Source organism: Pleurodeles waltl, chromosome 4_1 (genome assembly GCF_031143425.1).
Source record: "Pleurodeles waltl isolate 20211129_DDA chromosome 4_1, aPleWal1.hap1.20221129, whole genome shotgun sequence".
Lineage (NCBI taxonomy): Eukaryota > Metazoa > Chordata > Amphibia > Caudata > Salamandridae > Pleurodeles > Pleurodeles waltl.
Genome location: NC_090442.1, coordinates 28626019 through 28649816, shown reverse-complemented (window position 1 = coordinate 28649816; position 23798 = coordinate 28626019). Strand labels below are relative to the sequence as shown.

The 23798-nt window shown below is 47.3% G+C and overlaps 1 protein-coding gene across 2 annotated transcripts in view; it reads right to left on the bottom strand.

Annotated features, from left to right (window-relative positions):
• The window catches only part of LOC138287304 (zinc finger protein 624-like), a 30173-nt gene extending 17838 nt beyond the window's left edge, over window positions 1–12335 (bottom strand). For both annotated transcript variants that reach the window (XM_069227657.1, XM_069227659.1), the window contains exon 1: window positions 12139–12335. The gene's annotated coding sequence lies outside the window, so the exon portion shown is untranslated. The remainder of the gene's footprint in view (window positions 1–12138) is intronic.
• Window positions 12336–23798: the final 11463 nt, after the last annotated feature.

Sequence of the window (23798 nt, the reverse complement as noted above, 5' to 3'; positions counted from 1 at the left end):
TCAGGTTCCAATTGGGCACACAGCTCAGTGATTGTGGCCCTGTCAAGTCTATAGGTGAGGATAATGTGCCTGTCCTCCATTGTTGCCAAGTCCACCAGGGGTGTGTACACGGGGGGATGTCTCCATCTCCTATTCATCCGCAGCGGTTGCAATCTATGAGTGAGCAGCTGGTCATTATCTGTACATTCGAACCACTACAATGCAATGCATATTGTGAATGTAACATGATTGTGGTGGGATATGTCCATAATTTTAATTTGTGTACTGTGACGCAATTAGGATCTATGGCCTGCCCAACCCTGAAATGGCGTCCACCTGTCGAGTATGGAGGGACAGGTAGAAATTAGGTAATTCCGCTGGCGTTGTGCACTGTTGCGGGAGGCGGCCGAGAACCGCCGTGCAACTCCTCATTGGTTTTCATTGGGCCCTATGGGGTACAGTGGCCAATGGTGAAGTACGCCGGCGGTGACGGTACGCACCGCAGCAGTCGTGACCGCCATTTTCTATCTGTTCACTCACTTACTACCTCACCTTCAACAGGAGAGGACCTACACTGCATGTGTTGCTGTGACCTGTGTCTGGAACCGACCATGGCTCGTGTTACAGGGGAAAGGGCCCCTGCCTTCACCTCGGCAGAGTTGGAGCGACTGGTGGATGGGGTGACTACCCCGGTACCGACTGCTTTATGGGCCTCCAGACCAACAGGTGAGTACACCATGAGTACGATGCATGGAACGTGGAGGGGGTAATTGTCCCACGTTGCGATGAAGCTTGCAGAGGTGTTCCCACGCAGAAATACCGCAAACAAGCCTTGCTAGCTGCAAGGGTCGCAGTAGAGGTTTTTGGGTGCTGCTGAGGACCAGGATGTCGCCTTTTGGAAGAGGAGACAGAATGGGCGTTCAGCAACTCAGAGAGCCCTAACAGAAGCAGGCAGCACCCGCAGAAGTACCTGAACAGGCACTTGGAAGATTTGTGAACCGGAGTCCTCACAGAGTTACAAAAGGGGGTCCCACGATGTCAGAGGCCAACTCAGCGGGTTGAGCACTGCAGGACGGAGTGCTGGGGACCCAGGCTAGACTGTGCACGAAGGAAATCCTGGAAGAGTGCACAGAAGCCGGAGCAGCTGCAAATCACGCAGTACACAGGTTTGCAGTCTGGCGTGGGGAGGCAAGGACTTACCTCCACCAAACTTTGACTGAAGAGTCACTGGACTGTGGGAGTCACTTTGATAGAGTTCCTGTGTTCTAGGGACCACGTTCATCAGGATAAGAGGGGACCCAGAGGATCAGTGATGCAGCTTTTTGGTGCCTGCGTTAGCAGGGGGAAGATTCCATCAACCCACAGGAGATTTCTTCTTGGCTTCCAGTGCAGGGTGAAGGCGGGTGACCCCCAGAGCATGCACCACAAGGAAACAGTCGAGAAAGCCGGCAGGATTAGGCGCTACAATGTTGCTGGTAGTCGTCTTGCTACTTTGTTGCGGTTTTGCAGGCATCCTGGAGCAGTCAGTGGTCGATCCTTGGTAGAAGTCGAAGAGGGAGATGCAGATGAGCTCTTGCATTCGTTATCAGAATTCCCCAAAGCATAGACCCTAAATAGCCAGAAAAGGAGGTTTGGCTACCAAGAAAGGAGGATTGGCTACCAAGAAATGTAAGAGCCTATCAGAGGGGGTCTCTGACGTCACCTGCTGGCACTGGCCACTCAGAGCAGTCTAGTGTGCCTCCAACACCTCTGTTTCCAAGATGGCAGAGGTCTGGGACACACTGGAGGAGCTCTGGGCACCTCCCCTGGGAGGTACTGGTCAGGGGAGTGGTCACTCCCCTTTCCTTTGTCCAGTTTTGCGCCAGAGCAGGACTGGGGGATCCCTGAACTGGTGTAGACTGGCTTATGCAGAGATGGGCACCATCTGTGCCCATCAAAGCATTTCCAGAGGCTTGGGGAGGCTACTCCTCCCCATCCCTTCACACCTATTTCCAAACGGAGAGGGTGTAACACCCTCTCTCAGAAGAAATCCTTTGTTCTGCCTTCCTGGGCCAGGGCTGCCTGGACCCCAGGAGGGCAGAAACCTGTCTGAGGGGTTGGCAGCAGCAGCAGCTGCAGTGGAAACCCCGGAAAGGCAGTTTGGCAGTACCCGAGTTCTGTGCTAGAGACCCGAGGGATCATGGAATTGTCCAGCCAATACCAGAATGGTATTGGGGTGACAATTCCATGATCTTAGACATGTTACATGGCCATGTTCGGAGTTACCATTGTGACGCTATACATAGGTAGTGACCTATGTATAGTGCACACGTGTAATGGTGTCCCCGCACTCACAAAGTCCGGGGAATTTGCCATGAACAATGTGGGGGCACCTTGGCTAGTGCCAGGGTGCCCACACACTAAGGGGGTGATTCTGACCTTGGCGGTCTTTTCGCAAGACCGCTGAGTTACCGCCGCGGTAAAGACCGCCGACCGCGGCGGTATGCCGCGGCGCGTATTCCGACCGCTGGGAGCGTTCCGCCGGAAAACCGCCAGCAGCCACACTGGCGGTCGGCGGGAAAGTGGAGACTGGTCAACCCCCACCGCCACGCCAGCAGAACACCGCCCACAGAATTACGACCCACATTTCTGTGTGGCGGTCTTCTGTTGGCGGTCTTCTGTTGGCGGTCACGTCCCTATGGCTCCCGTCGCCTCCCGGAGGACCAACGCAAGGTAAGTTGATCGTCCGTGAGGGGAGGGGGTGGGGGGGGTGTTGTGTGATGTGTGCGTGCATGGGGGTGTGTAGAGGGGGTGTGTGCGTGCATGCGGGCGGGGGGTGCTGCTGTGCCTATGGGCAATGTGTGTAGTTCGGCGGGTGCGCATGTTGGCATGTATGTGTGCGGGTATGTGCCCCCATTGTGTATGTGTGTGTGTAGGGGGTGTGCATATGTGCATGTTGGGGGTGCGTGCATGTCGGGGTGCGTGTATGTGCATGTCGGGGTGGGGGGGGCAGGGGGTTTGTAACATCTCTGGGGGGTGGCAGGGGGTGGAGGGTGTGGGGGGGGGACTCGTGGGGGGTAGTGGGGGGTGGGTGAGACCCCTATCAGTGCCAGGGATGGAATTCCCTGGCCCCGATAGTGCCTACCGCCATGGTTCGCATGGCGGTTCCCGACCGCCAAAAACCGCGGCGGTAAGCAGGGTCATGATGCGGGTGGCGGTCTTGGGTCGACCGCCGGGCCGGAGTGCGCAAACTCCAGCCCGTCGGTCATGACCGCCGTGGCGGTCGGAGTGGGAAAGTAGCGGTTGATCGCGGCGGTGACCACCGCGGTCAGAATGCCATTTTTTGGACCGCCGGTCTGTTCGCGGTCCGACCGCCGCCTCTCCGCCGACCGCCGGGGTTAGAATCACCCCCTAAGTAACTTGGCACCCAACCTTCATTAAGTGAAGGTTAGACATATAGGTGACTTATACGTTACTTGTGTGCAGTGGTAAATGGCTGTGAAATAATGTGGACGTTATTTCACTCAGGCTGCAGTGGAAGGCCTGTGTAAGAATTGTCAGAGCTCCCTATGGGTGGCAAAAGAAATGCTGCAGCCCATAGGGATCTCCTGGAACCCCAATACCCTGGGTACCTCAGTACCATATACAAGGGAATTATATGGGTGTACCATTATGCCAATGTAAATTGGTAAATTTAGTCACTAGCCTGCAGTGACAAATTTGGAAAGCAGAGAGAGCATAAACAGTGAGGTTCTGGTTAGCAGAGCCTCAGTGATACAGTTAGGCACCACACAGGGAACACATACAGGTCACAAACTTATGAGCACTGGGGTCCTGGCTAGCAGGATCCCAGTGACACATAACAAACACACTGAAACATAGGTTTTTCACTATGAGCACTGGGCCCTGGCTAGCAGGATCCCAGTGAGACAGTGAAAATACCCTGACATATACTCACAAACAGGCCAAAAGTGGGGGTAACAAGGCTAGAAAGAGGCTACCTTCCTACAGGAAGGAAGGGCAAGGAGGCAGCCCCAGCTGCAGGAAGGGCAAGGAGCCAGTCCCAGCTGCAGGAGGGAAGGGCAAGGGGCCAGACCCAGCTGCAGGAGGGAAGGGCAAGGAGGCAGCCCCAGCTGCAGAAAGGAAGGGCAAGGGGCCTGCAACAGCAGGCAGTAGAGTCAAGGGGCCTGGTGCTGGGACTCAGTCGTATCCACCACCAACAGCCATGGTGGTGCAGCCGTCCGAGGCTGCAGGGGATGGCCTTGAGCCTCCCCCACCACTACCATCTCCACCAGCAGCACCACCACCAGCACCACCACCTGCAGCAGCAGCCCTAGTGGGCAACCTGTCCGAGGCTGCAGGGGATGGGCTGGAGCCTCCCCCCACCACTACCAGCTCCACCAGCAGCACCACCACTGCCACCTCTGAGCAGCCGTCACCGCCAGCGGACAGTGTGTAGCCCTGCGTCAATGGGCTGTTGTGCGGCCTGGCCCCTGCAAATCCTGTGGGTCTGACACCCACCTGAGAGACTGTGACCTTGCACTCACCAAGATCTACATCACAGGTCACGATGCCCCCTCCAGAACCAGTGGAGAAGCCTTCCACTCACCCCCATCCTCCCCAAGATGAAACTCACTGGGCACGATGCTCCCTCCTGAACCAGTGAAGTAGCTTCCACTCACCCCATCCTCACCAGGATGAAGATCACTGGGCACAATGCCCCCTCCAGAACCAGTGGAGAAGCCTTCCACTCACCCCATACTCCCCAGGATGAAGCTCACTGGGCATGTTGCCCCCTCCAGAGCATGTGGGCAAATCACCCACTCGAGAGACTGTGGCCTTGCATTCCCCAGGACGAAGCACAGGGCATGTTGCCCCCTCCAGAGCATGTGGGCAAGTCACCCACTTGAGAGACTGTGGCCTTGCACTCCCCAGGACAGGGCATGATTCACCCACCTGGACCAGTGGCGTTGTACCATCTTCTGGCTGAGGTGCCCCCACCCGTTCCCTGTCCCCCTGAGGTGCCTGGCTATTTTCGACCTGACGCCCCGGGCAGTGTTCTCTCCGTGTTGTTGCAGGAGTGAGGTGGGGCCTTGGACTTTGTGATGTGGCCCTATGGCCCACGAACATTGAGGACTGGGCAGTGTCCCTTGATTTGTAAATATGTATATACTTTTTGATTTGGATGCACATCTTGCTACTAATTTATCTTATTACACTCTTTTTACTCTATAGTAGTTGTCCTTGCATTATTCCGTGGTGCCTGTTGATTCCACTCTGGCGGTCGGTGTGTTAAAGTGGCTGTCTGTCAGAGCTGTTTCTGCCGTGGTCATAATTCCGCGGGTATTACCGCTGGCCTGTTGTCGGTATTAACGCCACTTTATCACCGACTGCCAGGGTTGTAATGAGGGCCTTTGTCTTTTGAGGTAACATGGAGGAATCTCAGAAACAAGGGTAGGAAGATTCTTGTGCGTTTATTAAGGACAATTTGGGAAACTGGAGTGCTGTGGCGTCAGTCTGTCTTAGTCTCTTACCACAGGTTTTCATCAGACGCACCTCATGTTTCCTTTCTAAGGTTTCCTACAGACATTCTCCCTCCCTTCAGATTTCAAGGGTACCACTGTCACAAACTCCAGGAGTTATTCCCTCGGGTAGGTTATGTCTGACTGAGACCCTGAACTATCCATAAAACTAAGACTGAGAAAGGTGAGAAAGCCAGAGAGTCTGAGACGGAAAGGTGGGATTAGCTCACCAGGGACAAGAGGAAAGGAGAGAGAAGGTAAAAGAAAGGAGAGGAATGTGCTCAAGGAAAGAGAACAGGATCTGACGGGGGGCGAGACTACCATACCCTCAAGTTCCTCTCTATAGAGAAAGAGATTCCTATATGCAGGCGCACTGCAATTATGAGATTCTGCAGCCATGGCTTTTGTTTGCATAATTATGGATCTGTCACATGATCCCTGTTCTGCTGCATAATATCCAGATTTTGCACATTATGGAGATTTCTTACGCAAATGGATCACACGTGACCACCTGTGTTTGCGCTCAGTGGAAGGCCCTTCGCAAAGGTTAACAGTTCATCTTTCTTGCTTTTCTCTGCATTTGGTTGTTACACTGGTGCTAATGATGTGAAATCTTTGCCTTGACAGTATTACCATTTGTAAAAATTACAAAATAATGAAGTAATACTATGAAAAATGTAATGCATACTTTGCCTTTACGTGCCACACAAATTAGACAGCCTGGACACACAGTTCCAGAGGCCCTGACTATATCCTTAGGTGATTCTCTTCAAGCGGTAAAACAGCAAAATCTTGAAATACTTCTCATAGGATTGGACAACATTAGTATCTTTGTGACCAACATTCAATTCCCTAACTATACACGGTTACCATTTGTACTCCCCTGCTGCTGTTTGGGCACTATCGCCAACTCACAGTTCAATTATATTAAGATTTAACCCACCACCTAAGGCCTACTCACCTTACCGCAGGGTTCTTTCACAACCTACCTTTCTGGCAGGACGGCCCAGCCTTGATGAAGTCAATCAATCAATCAATCAATAATTTATAAAGCGCGCTATGTACCCGTTAGGGTTTCGAGGCGCTGGGGGGGGTTTGTGTGCTGCTATTGTTCGAAGAGCCATGTCTTGAGGAGTCTCCTGAAGGTGAGGAGGTCCTGGGTCTGGCGCAGTGAGGTCAGGAGTGAGTTCCAGGTTTTGGCGGCGAGATAGGAGAAGGATCTGCCGCCAGAGGTCTTGCGCTGGATTCGGGGGACGATGGCGAGGGCAAGGTTGGCAGAGCGAAGTTGTCGAGAGGGAATGTAGAAGTTGAGTTTGGTGTTCAGGTAGGCGGGTCCGGTGTCGTGTAGAGCCTTGTGTGCGTGGGTGAGGAGTTTAAAGGTGATCCTCTTGTCCACGGGGAGCCAGTGGAGGTCCTTCAGGTGAGGGGAGATGTGACATCGGCGAGGTATGTCGAGGATCAGGCTGCGGATGCGTTCTGGATGCGTTGGAGTCGTTTGATGTCTTTTGTTGGAATGCCTGTGTAGAGTGCGTTGCCGTAGTCGAGTCTGCTACTGACGAGGGCTTGGGTCACTGTCTTTCTGGTTCCTGTTGGAATCCACTTGAAGATCCTGCGGAGTAATCGGAGGGTGTTGAAACAGGAGGATGAGATTGCGTTGACCTGTTTGGACATGGTGAGGGTGGAGTCGAGGATGAAGCCGAGATTTCGTGCATGGCTGGCTGGGGTGGGTGGGGGGCCCAGGGGGGTGGGCCACCACGAGTTGTTCCAGGCCGAGGGGGTGCGCCCAAGGATGAGGACTTCCGTCTTGTCGGAGCTGAGTGTCAGGCGGCTGTTGTTCATCCACTCGGCGATGGATTTCAGTCCCTCGTGGAGGTTGGCTTTGGCGGTGAGAGGATCTTTGGACAGGGAGAGGACGAGTTGTGTGTTGTCGGCGTAGGTGAGGATGCTGAGGTTGTGCTGGCGGGCCTGATGAAGTCACCTGAGTGACGAAACACGTGTTGGCTGTATCTCGACGAAGGCACAATCCTTTCACCAATAGTACCTACAAATAAAGACACTTTCTACGATCAAGATTTGGGACTTTTACAACTTTTAGCTTTCTCCGACCTCAAATACACCATCAGGGATACTTATCCTTGCTACACAATGGACTATACACTTCTGTGTGCTGTGGTCATCTTGTTCTAACATTCATTTCATGATGTGGTTAACAGGAAAAAATGTGTTGGGAGCCACATCCTAAATAGCTGAGCTGGCAGTCCCCTAGAGTTGGCCATCGGAAATGCCTTTCATCAACTTTTGCCCATGACTCTGCTGGATTTCTCTTCCACTAATGTATGTTTCATTGCCCTGAAGTCCACCACCAGTTCAGTCGGTTACATGTGATAGGCCACGGCAACTTGACCAACATACTTATGCGAGTCCAGGTTGGTATCCTCCAGCCACCACCATGATCGGCTCTCTGTGTAAAGATATTTATCTACGCAGATGGAACTAGGAAGAAGGTTAGGAGGGGGACACCAGAGAAGAAAGCAGTGTGGTACACAGATATAATCCACGCTAAACACCCTCAGTGTGAGTAATATTCACTGCCTTACAGATCTGTAAATATCATTTATAATGCAGTAAAAAGCAGTGTGCTGTGCACAGATATAATCCACGCTAAACACCCTCAGTGTGAGTAATAATCAGTGCATTACAGATCTGTAAATATCATTTATAATGCAGTAAAAAGCAGTGTGCTGTGCACAGATATAATCCACGCTAAACACCCTCAGTGTGAGTAATAATCAGTGCATTACAGATCTGTAAATATCATTTAGAATGCAGTAAAAAGCAGTGTGCTGTGCACAGATATAATCCACTCTAAACACTGTCTTAGTGTAGTAAAAGAGCAGAGCAGTATGTACAGATTCACCCTTTTGTAAACACCCCTCACTCACTGTGTTGTAAAAACACACTGCACTGTGCACAGTTTTCCTCTGTAAATGTCCCTCATAGTGAAATAAAGAGCAATGCACTGTACACAGACTTCCTCCTGTTACTGCCTCTCATAGTGCAGGTAAAAGCAGTGCAATGTTTACAGCTTTCCTCCTGTTACTGCCTCTCATAGTGCAGGTAAAAGCAGTGTAATGTTTACAGCTTTCCTCCTGTTACTGCCTCTCATAGTGCAGGTAAAAGCAGTGCAATGTTTACAGCTTTCCTCCTGTTACTGCCTCTCATAGTGCAGGTTAAAGCAGTGCAATGTTTACAGCTTTCCTCCTGTTACTGCCTCTCATAGTGCAGGTAAAAGCAGTGCAATGTTTACAGCTTTCCTCCTGTTCTGCCTCTCATAGTGCAGGTAAAAGCAGTGCAATGTTTACAGCTTTTCTCTTTAAAGGCGCCTCACAGTGTCAGTAAACAGCACAGCACAGTGTACAGATCAACTCTTGTAACCACTCTTCATTCAGTTGAAAAACGGATTTCCTCCTGTAGTTGTAAACACCCCTTCCAGTGCCGGTTAAAAAAATATCACAATGTGCATATTTAGGCCCATATTTATAGGAAAGTGATGATGAGCAACGCTGCGCCAAAATTGGCAGCGCCGCGCTCCATCATTTTCTCAACGCAGGGATGCGCCATATTTAATTGAATACGGTGCACCCCTGCGTTTCCCCCTGTGCTGGTGCTACATTTAGCTGCCAGCGTCAACGAAGGCATCCTTGCACCTTCGTGCAAGGATGTCTGCGTTGAAGGGTGTGATTGCTTATGTGCGGAAAGGTGTCCCTTCCTGCACATAAACAATCACTAATGCCGATTTGGCGCTTCTGTGAGTGCTGCATTCTTTTCAAATGATTGTTTGTGTTTAGTAAGGGACATCTTCCCTCGCATAATCATTTCTGGCATCTTGCTCTTTCTATGTGTGCTGCAGAATGCAGCACACATAGAAAAAGAAAAAAACAAGGAGGAATAAAAGTATTCCTCCTCGTTGCGCCTTGCTAACGTCACTCCTGGAGTTGCGTTAGATTTTGCTGCTGCCTCAGGTTTATGAAAACTCGTAAATCTGAGGCAGCGTCAAAATGCAATGGGTGTTGCTGTGGCACGCCCACAGCAATACCCATTGTATGCCCCTTCCACGCAAAGGGCTGCGTGTGAAGGGCTCGTTCGTATTTGCAAGGTGGCGTTAGGGGCTCATAAACATGCCCCTTAGTCTTCTGTAACTGCTCTTTGTAATTTAGGAAAAAGAAGTGCAGTGTGCACAGAATAACTGCTCTGTAAACACTCCTCATAGTCTAGGAAAAAGCAACGCATTATAGAAAGATTACCCATAGCGTGACCAAAACAACGTACGGTGTGCACAGATTTTCTCTTTTTTAATCACCGCGTGTAGTGCAGTGCAGTGCAGACTTCCTACATGCTGGAAACACTCCTGTTAGTGTGGCAAAAAGCAGAGCGGTGTGCATCAATTTCCGCTTTCATGGGACAGTTAAAAGCAGTGCAGTGTGCCCAAATTTCCTCTTCTATCAATGCCCCCCCAAACTTTAAAAAGCAGTGCTATGTGCAGAGGTTCCTCATAGTGCACTAAGATACAATGTAGTGTACCCAAATTCCTCATAGTGCAGTAAGACGCAGTGCAGCGTGCACAGAAATCTCACAGTGCAGTAAAGAGTATTGCACAATGAATAGATTTCTCATAGTATAGTAAGAAGAAGTGCAGAGTGCACATATTTCTCACCATGCAGTAAGACAAAGTGCAGTGTGCACAGATTCCTAATTCTGCAGTAAGAATCAGTGTAGCATGCAGTTTCTTCAGTGCAGTAAAACGCAGTGCAGTGTGCACAGATTGCTTAAAAGTGCAGTATGATGCAGTGAAGTGGGCACAGATTGCTCAAAAGTGCTGTAAGATGCAGTGCAGCATGCACAGATTGCTCAAACGTGCAGTATAGCGCAGTGTAGTGGCAGAGACTCCTAATAGTGCAGTACGATGCAGTGCAGCATGTACAGACTGCTCATAGTGCAGTGAGCAGTAGAGCGTGCACAGATTCTTCACAGTGCAGTAAGATACAATATAGTGTGCACAGATTCCTCCCAGTGTAGTAAGATGCAGTGCAGCAGTCTCACATTCCTCACAGTACAGTAAGATGCAGTCCTGCATGCACAGATTCCTCACAGTGCGGTATGGTGCACTGCAGTGTGCAGAGATTATGCACAGTGCAGTAAGATGCAGTGCAGTGTGCACAGATTCCTAACAGTGCAGTAAGATACAGTGTAGTGGCACAGCTTCTTCATAGTGCAGTACGATGCAGTGCAGTGACACAGATTCTTCACAGTACAGTAAGATGCAGTGCAGCGTGTACGGATTACTCACGGTGCAGTAATATGCAGTGCATTGTACACATACTCCTCACAATGCAGTGTGAATCAGTGCAGTGTGCACAGATTCCTCATAGTGCAGTACAATACGGTGCAGTGCAGTGCACACATTCCTCACAGTGCAGTAAGATACAGTGCAGCGCACAGAGATTCCTTCTTTAACACAAGTGATAACCACAAACACCTGCAGTAAGATGCACTAAACAGATCCCTCACAGTGCAGTAAGATGCAGTGCAGAGATTCCTCCTAGTACAATAAGGTGCAGTATACAGATCCCTCACAGTGCATTAAGATGCAGTGCAGTGTGCACAGATTCCTCATACTGCAGTAAGATGCAGTGCAGTGTGCACAGATTCCTCATAGTGCAGTACAATACAATGCAGTGCAGTGCACAGATTCCTCACAGTGCAGTAAGATGCAGTGCAGTGCACAGGTCCCTCACACTGCAGTAAGATGCAGTGCACAGACTCATCACAGTGCAGTAAGATGCAGTGCACAGATCCCTCACAGTACCATAAGATGCAGTTCACAGATTCCTCACAGTGCAGTAAGATGCAGTACAGAGATTCCTCACAGTGCAGTAAGATGCAGTGCACAGATTCCTTGCAGTGCAGACTCCTCACAGTGCAGTAAGATGCAGTGCACAGATTCCTTGCAGTGCAGTAAGATGCAGTGCAGTGCACAGGCTCCTCACAGTGCAGTAAGATGCAGTGCACAGATTCCTCACAGTGCAGTAATATGCAGTACAGATTCCTCAGTGCTGTAAGATGCAGTGCACAAATCCCTCACAGTGCAGTAAGATGCCGTGCAGTGTGCACAGACTCCTCACAGTGCAGTAAGATGCAGTGCACAGATTCCTCGAAGTGCAGTAATATGCAGTGCAGTGCACAGACTCCTCACAGTGCAGTAAGATGCAGTGCACAGATTCCTCACAGTGCAGTAAGATGTAGTGCACAGATTCCTCAGTGCAGTAAAATGTAGTACAGTGCACAGATCCCCTCTTTAACACAAATGATGACACAAACACCCCCAGGGCCGGGAGGAAAGCCCCCAGAGGTCCCCGGATAGAAGAGCCCAGCTCAGCCCGGCTCCTGGCAGAGATTTCTCACAGTGCAGTAAGGTGCAGTGCACAGATCCTCTCTTTAACACAAATGATGACACAAACACCCCCTGGGCCGGAAGGAAAGCCCCCCAGAGGTCCCCGGATAGAAGAGCCCAGCTCAGCCCGGCTCCTGGCAGAGATTTCCTCCAGGATTATTCAGTCTATTTCTACAAACACAGCAGAAGGTGCTGACAATCTCCTACCTGAGCAGAAACCTGTGCAGACATTTCCAGGCTCTCTCCTCCTCCTGGGGCTGGGGGGGGGAGGGGTCAGGTGCAGATTTGGGGTCTGAGGGGGTCTGTGAGGGTCTGAAGATAACTGCACAGACAGGGGGTCCTTCCTCCTCTGCAGCAGGCTGGACACAGAGGGAGAGGCCGGAAGTGATGTCAGCTTCCGCTGCTGGTGCTGTCTCTGCCGCCGCTGACCCGGAAGAGGAAACCCTTCTCCCTTTCAAACAATGTGCTCAGTGGATTTCATCAGCAGGCGAGGAGCGCCCTCTGGTGACCGCTGAGAGAACCGCAGCCTCCAGGCTCCAGCAGGGAATACAAATGACACCTTGTGTTTCATTATTAAATATATGAAATTGTAGACAGCTGCTGCATTTAAACTGCACTTTGTACTCATTTTTATCGTTCGTGTGTAATATTATTTATATTTAATACAGCTGCTCATCTTCATACATCTTTGTGGCAGTTTAGCCCAAACTGAGTTTGGCATGTGGGATTAAGGACATTATTTGCTTCTTAAAGTTTTATTCCCGAGGCCTCTGTTCACCAGGCTTTGTAACCAGAGACTTTATTTCTCTTTATTTATTGCATTGTCAATGTGAATTAACATAATGACTTTTAATTCATTGTTAAAGTGTGAAAATGGAGGCAACTGCAACAATTAAACTGGACATTTTTTTTCTAATTTTCCTTTTCTTTATATTTATTAAGCTGTATATCCGCAAACAACGCACCGAAGTTTTGGCCCGAAATAAGTTTTCATATCTGTGCTGCTTTGTTGACCCCTTCCATCCCTTCAAGGGTTCACTTATAAAACACAAACATATCTTCCAAGCTTTCAGGCTACTTATGTGTGACATTTTCATAATTTCAGTGTAATTAGGAGCAACATTCAACGACCATGAATGACACCTTCTCAAAAGCAAAATCAAGCAATGAAGACTAGGGAAACATAAAAATATCAGAAACCATCTGAGCAACGGGAAACTCTAAGAAAATGTGTAAATTGCTGCAAATCATCAGAAATGGAAGTGCACTAACCTGGTGCCCTTGTAACCTGATCATACTGCAGACAGCGTCTCACTGCCATGTAGAGCTGTACTAACTACTTACCTGGCTGAGCTCTACTTTGTGCAGACAGTGTGATCGCTGCAATGCAGAGCTCTCAGCTGTAACTTTCACTCAAAGGGCTGAACTCATCTTTGTGCAGACTGCAATGCAGAGCTCTCAGCTGTAACTTTCACTCAAAGGACTGAACTCATCTTTGTGCAGACTGCAATGAAGAGCTCTCAGCTGTAACTTTCACTCAAAGGACTGAACTCATCTTTGTGCAGACTGCAATGAAGAGCTCTCAGCTGTAACTTTAGTCTGAGTGAAGCGCTCCTAAAAAGTAAATTAGATTAGGAAGCCATGAGAAGAAGTGCTGTGAGTTACACTTATTCCGGTCTCCCCCAGCACCGTCTCACAAGGCATTGATTCAGGCAAGCACCACCACTCTCAAGTGGCGGCTGCGGTCTGGGTGTCAGTCGCAGGTCTGAATGTATGCTGAGGTGCGCATAGCCTTTAAAACACGTTTTTACCAATGCATATACCTTATGAAGGTATGAGTGGTAAGGGTATATGGGTGGTACTGGTGGTAAGAGCATATGCACGGTAAAGGCACCGGTATGGTAAAGGCTATCAGCATCATTAGAGGAAACAGAGAGAGCCCTTTGTTTCCTCTTTACGACCTGCACCAGAAGAGCTGGCTCGCCGTGGGGGTGAGTGAGGTGAGGGGGGGTACGGTTTTAGGGCCTGAGGTGATGGGGGGATACGGATTCATGGCTTGGGGTATGGTTTAGGGTGGGGAGTACGGCTTTAGGTTTTGGGGTGGGGGGTGATAGAGCGTTCCGTACTAATAATCTACCTGTATTTGGACGCTCTTTAGGCCGATGAATCTTTTGGCTAAGTGGGACCCTCGACACCCTTAATCAGCCAATTTCATTAAATCAATAATCAATAACGAACATAAGCAATACCCTGATCAACATAACACTTGACAATTAGTCCAGAATACATTTCGGCGAACCCTGACCTTTCAGTCAGGAATAACCACACCAGTTTATTCAAAGTTAGTGAATTTATTTCCCTATATTAACAAAGCTAGCACAATATAGATGTGTCTCAACACCAAATGATAAACATAAATGGACATTAATAGCTGTCCATAACGTCGAAACAAGTGCAATCTATGCAGCATTTGAATAACAAGGCATTCGATAATAGCAATGCAAATCACTAATACTATAATCTGTAATGAACTAATTGCATACATTTAGTCAGCATAACAAGGTCTCAAATTGCATCGTGCAACAAAAAGAATCCTCATCTAACCTCAAATTAGCATTGGCATGTGGGGCTTCATGCGAAAACAATTTAGTTACATTAATTTGGAAAAAAACTCCTAACTAGGGATCTTATCAAAATCAGCAGTTGGTTACCTAAAAGAAACACAATGCAATTGTACAATTTCCTTTCATATTTACCAATTACAATCAGCATTCAAGGAAGTCTTCGTCTCACAGGTACCGTTTCTCGATCAGCATGGGTACCGTTTCGATCAGCATGGGACGGGGCAAAGGGGCAGGGGTGGACGGGGCAATTGCCTCACAGCGGCAAAATAAAACGACTACTTCATGCAAAGGGATCAAAGTTAAAGTCTCTAGGGCAAGAATCATTTAAAGTCTCTTTCTCTCGATTAGAGAAAGCATCAAAGTCTCTTTCAAAATGGCGTCGCAGCAAGGTGGCCCATAATAGCTGCAATGTCCTGCAAAATGGCGGGTATCGAGCTGGTAATGGCTACTTTCTTCTCGTGCACCTGGTTTAAATAGACAATAGTTCAAATCCAGTAGGGTCTTCCATTGGAGGGTTCATAGGTTGGCTTCAAATTGTCCAATCAAAAACAACAGTTCTCAAGCTTTTACTTAAGCATACATTATCCTTGGAGATGGGTACGCAAGTTGCAACATTTTATACCAATTAACTCACTTTCAGAGCTTCCATTGTCCGCACCTGCAGATTGACCTTGGAGTAAAGAGAAAAAAATGCCAAGCTGGCACGAAACCTTAAGATAAGCATGTGAACGATCTCAGTGGAAAAGTACAGCTTCAAGCAAAAATACACGTTTATTAGCACATTGGAAAAATACGAGCATCTAAACCGTGAGACCAGGCAACTAGGCCGAAGCCTCTACTAAAGTTATGCTAAGCTAAACATTTCAAGCAAGCAAATCATAGCACACGTTTACGGTTATGTCGGATTAGTGCACTTCTAATACATTACGTTATATAAAGCACGCTTATAAATGTTGGCAAACTACTCTGAGGGCACAATTTGTCCCCGTACAATCTTTATTAGTTCGGTTAAAGTCACACATGATTATTTCTCTCTACGTTTAAGCGCTAATAAATGTAAAACCTTCATTTCTGCGTCATCAATCCCTCCTCTGATGACTACTTGTCATCACACAAACTATTTCCACAAATTTTATTCCATTAAAATTCTGTCAGTTCTCTTTTCCTTTTAATTCCCCTAGTTTTCGCTTTGTATTCTTCTGCCATTCTTTTCATCATTTTCTCTTCCTTCCTTCTTTTAATTCTTTCCATAATCATTATTATTCCCCTTTTTATTCCCCAAATTCCAAATATGCAAATCAGTACAATTAATATTCCCTGTATTATTTTTAGTAATATTCCATTCCAAATTCCCCCAATCCAATTTCCCACTGAAGCAAGTCCTTTTCCAACCTTCTCCCACACTCCTGGTTCTTTCAATTCCTTCAAATCTGCACTCTCTTTTGTTAGATAGCAAGCATAGTTTTAATTTTCACACTGTTATCGGGAATATACGTACAACAGTGTCGTGCACCAAGCATTTTGCAAACACCGCCATCCTTTGCTAAAAGAATGTCTAAAGCAAGCCTATTTTGAAGAGTCATAGCTCTTTCCGCTGCAAGTTCAGCATCTATCAGGATTATAGCACCTGAAAACTTTGTCAACATGTTATCCACTATAGTAGACAACTTTCTTATTTTGATGGAATTCAGCACAACTCCCAATGAAGGAATCATGGCTCCAAATATATCTCCTACCACAGCAGCTGCGGTCTCTCTTTTCTGGATACGATGGGATCCAGATGTCTTTGGAATCATCGATAAGTCATCCAGTTGATAAACCTTTGGGAACACTATACCCAAATAACATCTCCCCCACCATCCTTTCGGAAGACGATAATAGGCATTATACCCACAAATGTAATATACACCTGGAATGACAGGGTCAAGTCCGTTCATCATGAATGTCCATTTGGCCTTAAAGATAAACGTATGTTTACACTCACTCGCTCCTACAAAAATGTTATCATAATAAGACTCACCACGATATATACAAAATTTCCCTACATGCCAAGCATCTAAAGCTATTCTCCCTTGTGTTTTTATTGCGGCAAAATCATAACTATCTACTGAAGCCCTCTTATGTAGCTCTTTTTCTAATTTCGCATTCATTTGTGCCCTTCTATCATCTGTGCGATCTAAAAAGCTTATTTCTACTGCAGAGAGCGAGCAGGTAAGGTTTTCCCTATGAGCGTGAGCCGTTTCAAAAGGTAGCATTGGCTCGAAAAATTCCCTCATTATTTTAGCATCCCAATCTTTAGCAATCTGGCTTAGCTGCGCTATTATAGGAACATATGCAAAGGTAACATCATAATTCGAGTAAAAATACTGTATGTTAGTTTGACCATAAAATCTAGACATTACTATACTACATGTAATCCCGTAGGTAAGAGGCATGTGGTGATATGTCACCCCTTCCTTTACTGATGTCGGTATCTGTGTACACACATAACAATCTTTCGCATCCATAGTCTCAACATATTCTGTTAATAAGGGATGGAAAACATTATACGAAAGCTCCTTCTTATCATGCAAGTGTCTCTCATCTAATTCTAGTCTTTTCAATGCGGTTAGTTCAGTGACAGTAACAGGAGCAAAAGTAGAAGCATCAATTTTCTCATTCTCACCCTTTCCATGCATTGCAAGCACTATTGCCATTATTATTAGTACACATGCAATTATCAAGCCTATACACACATATTTACAATATTTCTTTCTGCTGTTTTGCGTCATGATCTGTATAGAATCAGAGAGCTAGAAGCACCTATAAAAGAAACTATTTAGCAATTCAGTTACAGAGCTGAACGAGCGCAGTGTTCACACCGTCTTCTTCAGGAGGCCAGTCACTTATCAGTTAGCAGCATTTGTCTCAATTCGGCATTAACTCAGTCTTTTATCAGTTCAGCAAGTGTCTCATCCGGTTTAGCAATGTCTCAGCTGGTTGTTTGTATCACGTTAGATTGTAGCAAGCAATGTCATTTATCACCCTTTCAATCAACAGAGTCCATAAAACTTTTCTTTTCTATTGGTATCTCTTCTTCTTCGTTCTCGAGGCTTAGAGATACAAACTCGTCAGTCTAATCGTCATTGACTGCATATGCCCATTCTGGACCGGAATATCTCCTATTCGGTATCCTTTTCCTTTTCAATTTTGCTTCTCTTTTCGATTCTGCCTCGCTGGTACTTTCCTCTTTGGCCAAGTCTTTTCCTTCACTTGAGGATGGTACCACGATAGTTACTTCTTTTCTTTTCTCTTTCACTTTTGGCCTTTCTCCGTCGTTCAAACTTTCTTCAGTCCTTTGTTTTACTGGTGATATACTTAGTCTCCTCTTTGCACCATGTCCATTTGATGGACCTGCGACCCTTTCTGTGGAAGTTTGAACATTTTCGTTCTGTCCTGCCTTGTCCCCTCCTTCTGGGGAATCGATCACGTTCTCTTTTTCTTTTTCTGTATCGTCTGCTTCTGGGAAAGCCCTCCTCTGATCAGGCTCTCCTGCTTTTTCACCTTTTTCGAGCCCTTCGTCACCGTTACTTTCTTCAGGCTCTTTATCACTTTCAGCTGCTTCAGGTTCCTTGTCACCTTCAGCTGCTTCAGGCTCTTTGCTACCCTCAGCGCCTTCAGGTTCTTTGTCACCTTCAGCTGCTTCGTCGCTGTCTGAACTTTCTCCTTGGTCTTCCCCAAGTGAGTTGGTCTCTTCGTCCTCAGAGAATATCTCTCTCTCTTCCGTTCCTGCCTGTTCACTTTCTGTTCGGTTTTGTTCTGTCTCAGCACTCAGCACTGTTTTATCAGGCACTGGCAGTTTCAGCGCCTCAACTTCCTCATCTGTGGGACACAACACCTTCTTTGTGTGACTGGCGTGAATCCAGTTGGGAACTCCCGCACACTTCACAGCGGTAGTTGTCGTTAGGATCACTTGGAAAGGGCCTTTCCAACGGGGTTCCAGACACGACTTCCTCACGTGCTTCTTTACCACGACCCAGTCACCTGCTTTCAGTGCGTGTCCTGGACCTTGGATCGGTGGTAAGGTGGGTGCTTCCACCTGGTGAGAGAAAGAGCGAACCACGTCAGCCAGACCTTTGCAGTAGTCTAACACCATATCATCTGTAATATTCAAAAGCGCGTTTGCGGGAACTGCAGGAAGTCTCATGGCCCTGCCCATGAGAATTTCGTGCGGGGACAATCCAGTCTTTCTGTCAGGGGTGTTTCTCATTGACATTAACACCAAAGGCAATGCGTCAGGCCATTTCAAATTTGTCGATGCACATATTTTCGCCATTCTTGATTTCAGTGTACCATTCATCTGCTCCACCAATCCTGATGCTTCAGGGTGATAGCTACAATGCAGTTTTTGCTCAATGTTCAGCGCTTCGCAAAGTAACTTTATCACCTCGTTATTGAAGTGACTTCCTCTATCTGATTCTAAAGAGATCGGGAATCCGAAACGTGGTATCAACTCTCTCAACAATAGCTTTGCAACTGTAAGGCTGTCATTTCTACGTGTGGGGTACGCCTCAATCCAGTGACTAAAAATGCACACAATCACCAACACATATTTCAAACCTCCATGCACAGGCATCTCAATGAAGTCTATTTGCATTCGACTAAACGGGCCACTTGCTCTACCAATGTGGCTCGCGTTCACAACTGTTCCCTTTCCTGGGTTCATCTGCTGGCAAGTGACACATCGATGGCAAACTGCTTCTGCAGCTTGGCGAAATCTGGGGTTAAACCAATCAGTTTTGAACAATCTTATCATGGCATCTCTCCCTAGGTGAGCTTGCCCATGATAGAACCGCGCAAGCTGTGATAAGAGACTATTTGGCAAAACAAATTTTCCCTCATTTGAAACCCATAACTCATCTGGTCTCCTTATACATTGTGATTTAATCCAGGAATCTCTTTCATCCTCCCGGACATTATTCTGTAATGCTTTTAGTTCATCTAATGTATCTACGACCTTCAAGGCAAATGCTTCAGCTGGTTCGAGTTCTGGTTCATTTATCGAATTCCATTCATCCCTGAGTAATATACAGTTCAAGGCACAAAATCTTGCGACTTGATCCGCATATGCATTTCCCAGAGAAACATAGTCCTGTCCTTTTGTATGAGCACTACACTTTACCACTGCAACTTCGGCTGGCATTTGAATGGCGTGTAACAATTCCCTTATTCTCTCCCCGTTTTTCACTGGGGATCCTGAAGAAGTCAGGAAACCTCTCTGTGACCATAGTTGGCCAAAGTCGTGCACAATCCCAAACCCGTACTGACTATCAGTGTAAATGGTGACTTTCATCAATGCAGACAGTTGACATGCTCTTGTAAGGGCTACAAGTCCTGCTACTTGTGCCGAATAGACTCCCTGAAGCCAGCCCGCTTCCAAGACCTGTTACAGTACATACAGCATATCCTGCTTTCAAAATTCCCATCCCATCTCTTAGACATGAACCATCAACGAAAACAATTTGGTCATTTTCATCAAGCTTAGTATCCTTAATGTCAGGTCGAGGTTTTGTGCAAATTTCAGTCACCTGAAGGCAGTCATGCTCGACGTCCTCAGCGTTCTCAATTTCAGCATTTTCACCAGGAAGCAAGGTTGCTGGATTCAACGTAGTGCACCTTTTCAGCTGCACATTCGGTGAGCCCAGAATTATCGTTTCATACCTTGTGAGTCTTGCTCCATTCATGTGTTGCGTTCGGGAGCGGGTCAAAAGTATCTCAACTGAGTGAGGGACCATGACTGTTACTGGGTGTCCCATCACTATTCCTTCACTCTGAGTGAGGCTGATACCAACTGCTGCTACGGCGCGCAAACACCCTGGAAGTGCTGCTGCGACCGGATCCAAAGTAGCTGAAAAATACGCTACTGGTCTGTTTATGCCACCATGGGCTTGAGTCAAGACAGACAGAGAACATGCATCACGTTCATGACAAAACAATGTGAAAGGCTTTGTGTAATCAGGCATACCTAAAGCTGGAGCCCTGCACATGCATTCTTTCAGTTCAATAAAAGCATCCATCTCATCTCATTTCAGCTCAATTTGATCCAACGCATCCTTCTGGGTCAGTTTCAGTAAAGGCTTTGCTAGAGTTGAGAAGTTGGGAATCCACTGGCGACAGTAGCCCACCATTCCCCAAAACTTCCTCACCTCCCTCCTTGTCTTGGGTGGACTCATTTGAAGTACACTTGTTATTCTTTCCTTCATTATTCTCTGTGACCCTTTCTCTATTTGGTGACCCAAGTATTTCACTTTCTTCTGACAGAACTGCAACTTTGAAGGAGACACCTTGTGTCCATTCCTTCCCAAATGGTTCAGTAGGGCAATGGTATCGGCTGTGCAGCCACTTTCTGTCTTTGATGCAACCAGTAAGTCATCAATGTACTGTACTAGGGTTGACTCGAATGGCAATTCTAATGCTTCCAATTCTTTCTTTAGAATCTGATTGAAGATTGACGGTGACTCAGAAAACCCTTGAGGAATTCGACACCAACTGTACACTCTGTCTAAGAACTTGAAGCAAAAGAGGAATTGGCTGTCCTCATGAAGAGGCACCGAGAAGAATGCTTGTGACAAGTCGATGACTGAGAACCACTCGGCATCGCAAGGGACTTGAAACATTATCACAGCTGGATTTGGTACGACAGGGCAACATTTAATTACGATGTCATTTATTTTTCTCAAGTCCTGCACTAGTCGGACCTTTCCACTTGGCTTTATTAGTCCCATTATTGGTGAATTACATGGACTGCTTAACACTTCTTTCAGTACCCCCTGTCTTACAAATTTGTCAATGAGTTGGGCAACTTTCATGAGGGTGTCTTGTGCCATGTGGTATTGTGGGGTCTGGGGAAAGATTGCATTGGGCTTTACAGTCACTTTCACTGGTTCCACTCCCTTCATCAATCCCACCTCTTTCCCTGTCATATCCCACACTTCCTTTCCGACTGTTTCCCGTAATTCTGCTGGAATATCTTCTTCAGTTATCATCGGGAAAAGGCAAATCAGAGGATACTCTTCATCAACAGTTTCCATCTCGTCCCCTTCTACACTGTCCTCTTCTTCCCCATCACTGCTCGTCTGAATTTTAATTCCCTCGTTCGAACACATAATCGAACATCCCAATTTGCACAATAGGTCTCTCCCTAACAGTGCTATCGGGCTTGAGTCACAGACCACAAATTTGTGTAACCCTTGATAGTTGCCAATGCTGACTGGTACCGGATCTGTAATTGGGTTTGTCAGGTGCCTGTTTGCTACTCCCACCACTTGAACTGTACTCCCTGAGAGTGGCAAATTTGGTACTTCACTGCTCTTAACAGTTGAACGTGTGGCTCCTGTGTCAACCAAGAATGAAACACGATGACCCATTACTCTTCCCTCTACGTACGGACCCTTTTGATCAACTTCCAAGGATGCTGCAAGCACACAATCTCCTTCCTCTCCTGAACTTTCACTCTCCCATACATTGTTTATTCCACTCTCACTGTGTAATGGGAACTGTTGTACTGTGCCATTTGTACTCATTACCTGACCCGAGACCTGTGGAGGAACCATCACTTGCTGCTGACTCATTGGTGCCCAAGGTATTTGCATTTGCTGATTAGGTACCATGGGAAACTGCTGTTGCATTGCCTGCATTTGCGTCATCTGCATACGGGGCATCTGCATCTGCTGCGGCTGCATAGGTTGTAATCCCTGCAACTGATTTACGGTCTGGAAATTTGGGTTAGGACCTCTCATTTTCGGTCCCCTCATTGTCTGAAATGCATTGACATCATTGCTTTGCTGACCAACACCTGCACCTTCCTGCACCACCATCGGGCACTCGCGTTTCCAATGACCGACGATTCCGCACACGTGACACGGCATCACCTTTTTCAATGCCTGCACACCATTCGAAGTCACAACAGTATTCAAATCCGGACCATTATTCCCAAAACCTCCTCTGCCTCTGCCTCTCGCCTGTGGCTGAAACACCATATTTCCCTGCTACTGCGGCTGCGGTTGCGGTACCTGCTGTTGGAACCCTTGTATCCCTTGCAAACCTTGCAGACCTGTCTGAGCTGCTTTAAGATGCATCATCATCACCTTCTCTTTCAACCTTTTCTGTTTCACTTCAATTTCATCGCTACAGTATTTCGCATAATTCAACACCTCATCAATCGGTTTCGACTGCCAGCAAATCAAATGCGACTTTATCATCTGACTTATCTCTGGTCTCAGCCCTTCCACAAATCTAAACACGAAATGAAGCATGTCCTTCGCCTCTATTGTTTCCGTGCCACTGTAGTTCTTGAACGCCTTCAACAATCTCTCCTAGTAACTATGAATCGACTCTTTAGCCTCTTGGGCAGTTCGATCGATCTTCTGCCAATCCACATTTTTCGCTGCAACCTTCGTCTTCAAATGCTCAATCACCTTATAGTACAAGCTCATCACCATAGGTGATGGTGCACCCGTCTCCCTGTCTCTCTCTGGTTCACTTGTCGGCCAACCTACAGCTCTTTTGCAATCCTCCCACAAATCTGCCGGAACCACAATCTCAAAGAGAGTGTTCAGGTCTTCCCAGAGACATTTTGCAAGCTTCACAAACCTATCAGTCTGTTGATACCATTCAATCGGTTTCTCTCTCAGTTTGGGAAAATCATCCGTAAAAGACTGAATGTCGCTTCTGTGCCATGGTACATGTATTAACTTTCCCCCTGCTGTCTCCCTCATTGGTAACATGGTTACTGCATCACTACTCTGTGGTCTTTTCTCGTTGAGTTCTGTAGCACTGTCCCTCCTCTTTTCCTTTCTCTTTACCCATCTGCTTTCCCATTTGTCTAAGCACCTCCACACTTGTGCACTCTGCAGCAATTCTCTAAGGTGCGCCTTCATGCCTGCTGACCTCATGTGTTCAAAATCTGTGGTCCCGAAATCCAACCTATAGCTCCTGCTCAAGTGTTTCATCTTGTCTATCTCCACCCCGTTCTTGTCTGCTATTTCTTGCAACCTTCTATGTACCTTGTCCACTTCCCTCGTAATCCTTGGACATAGATACCTCAGCTCTTCTTCCGAGTAGGACTCTAACCTATTCACACCCATGGTCCCTTCCACCAATTCTTGTGCTTCCATGCTCAACCTGACCCTATTCAGATATTCTTCTCCCTTCCCACTGGCTGAGCTTTGTGTGGAATTCAGACTGTTGAACCACTGTGTCAGC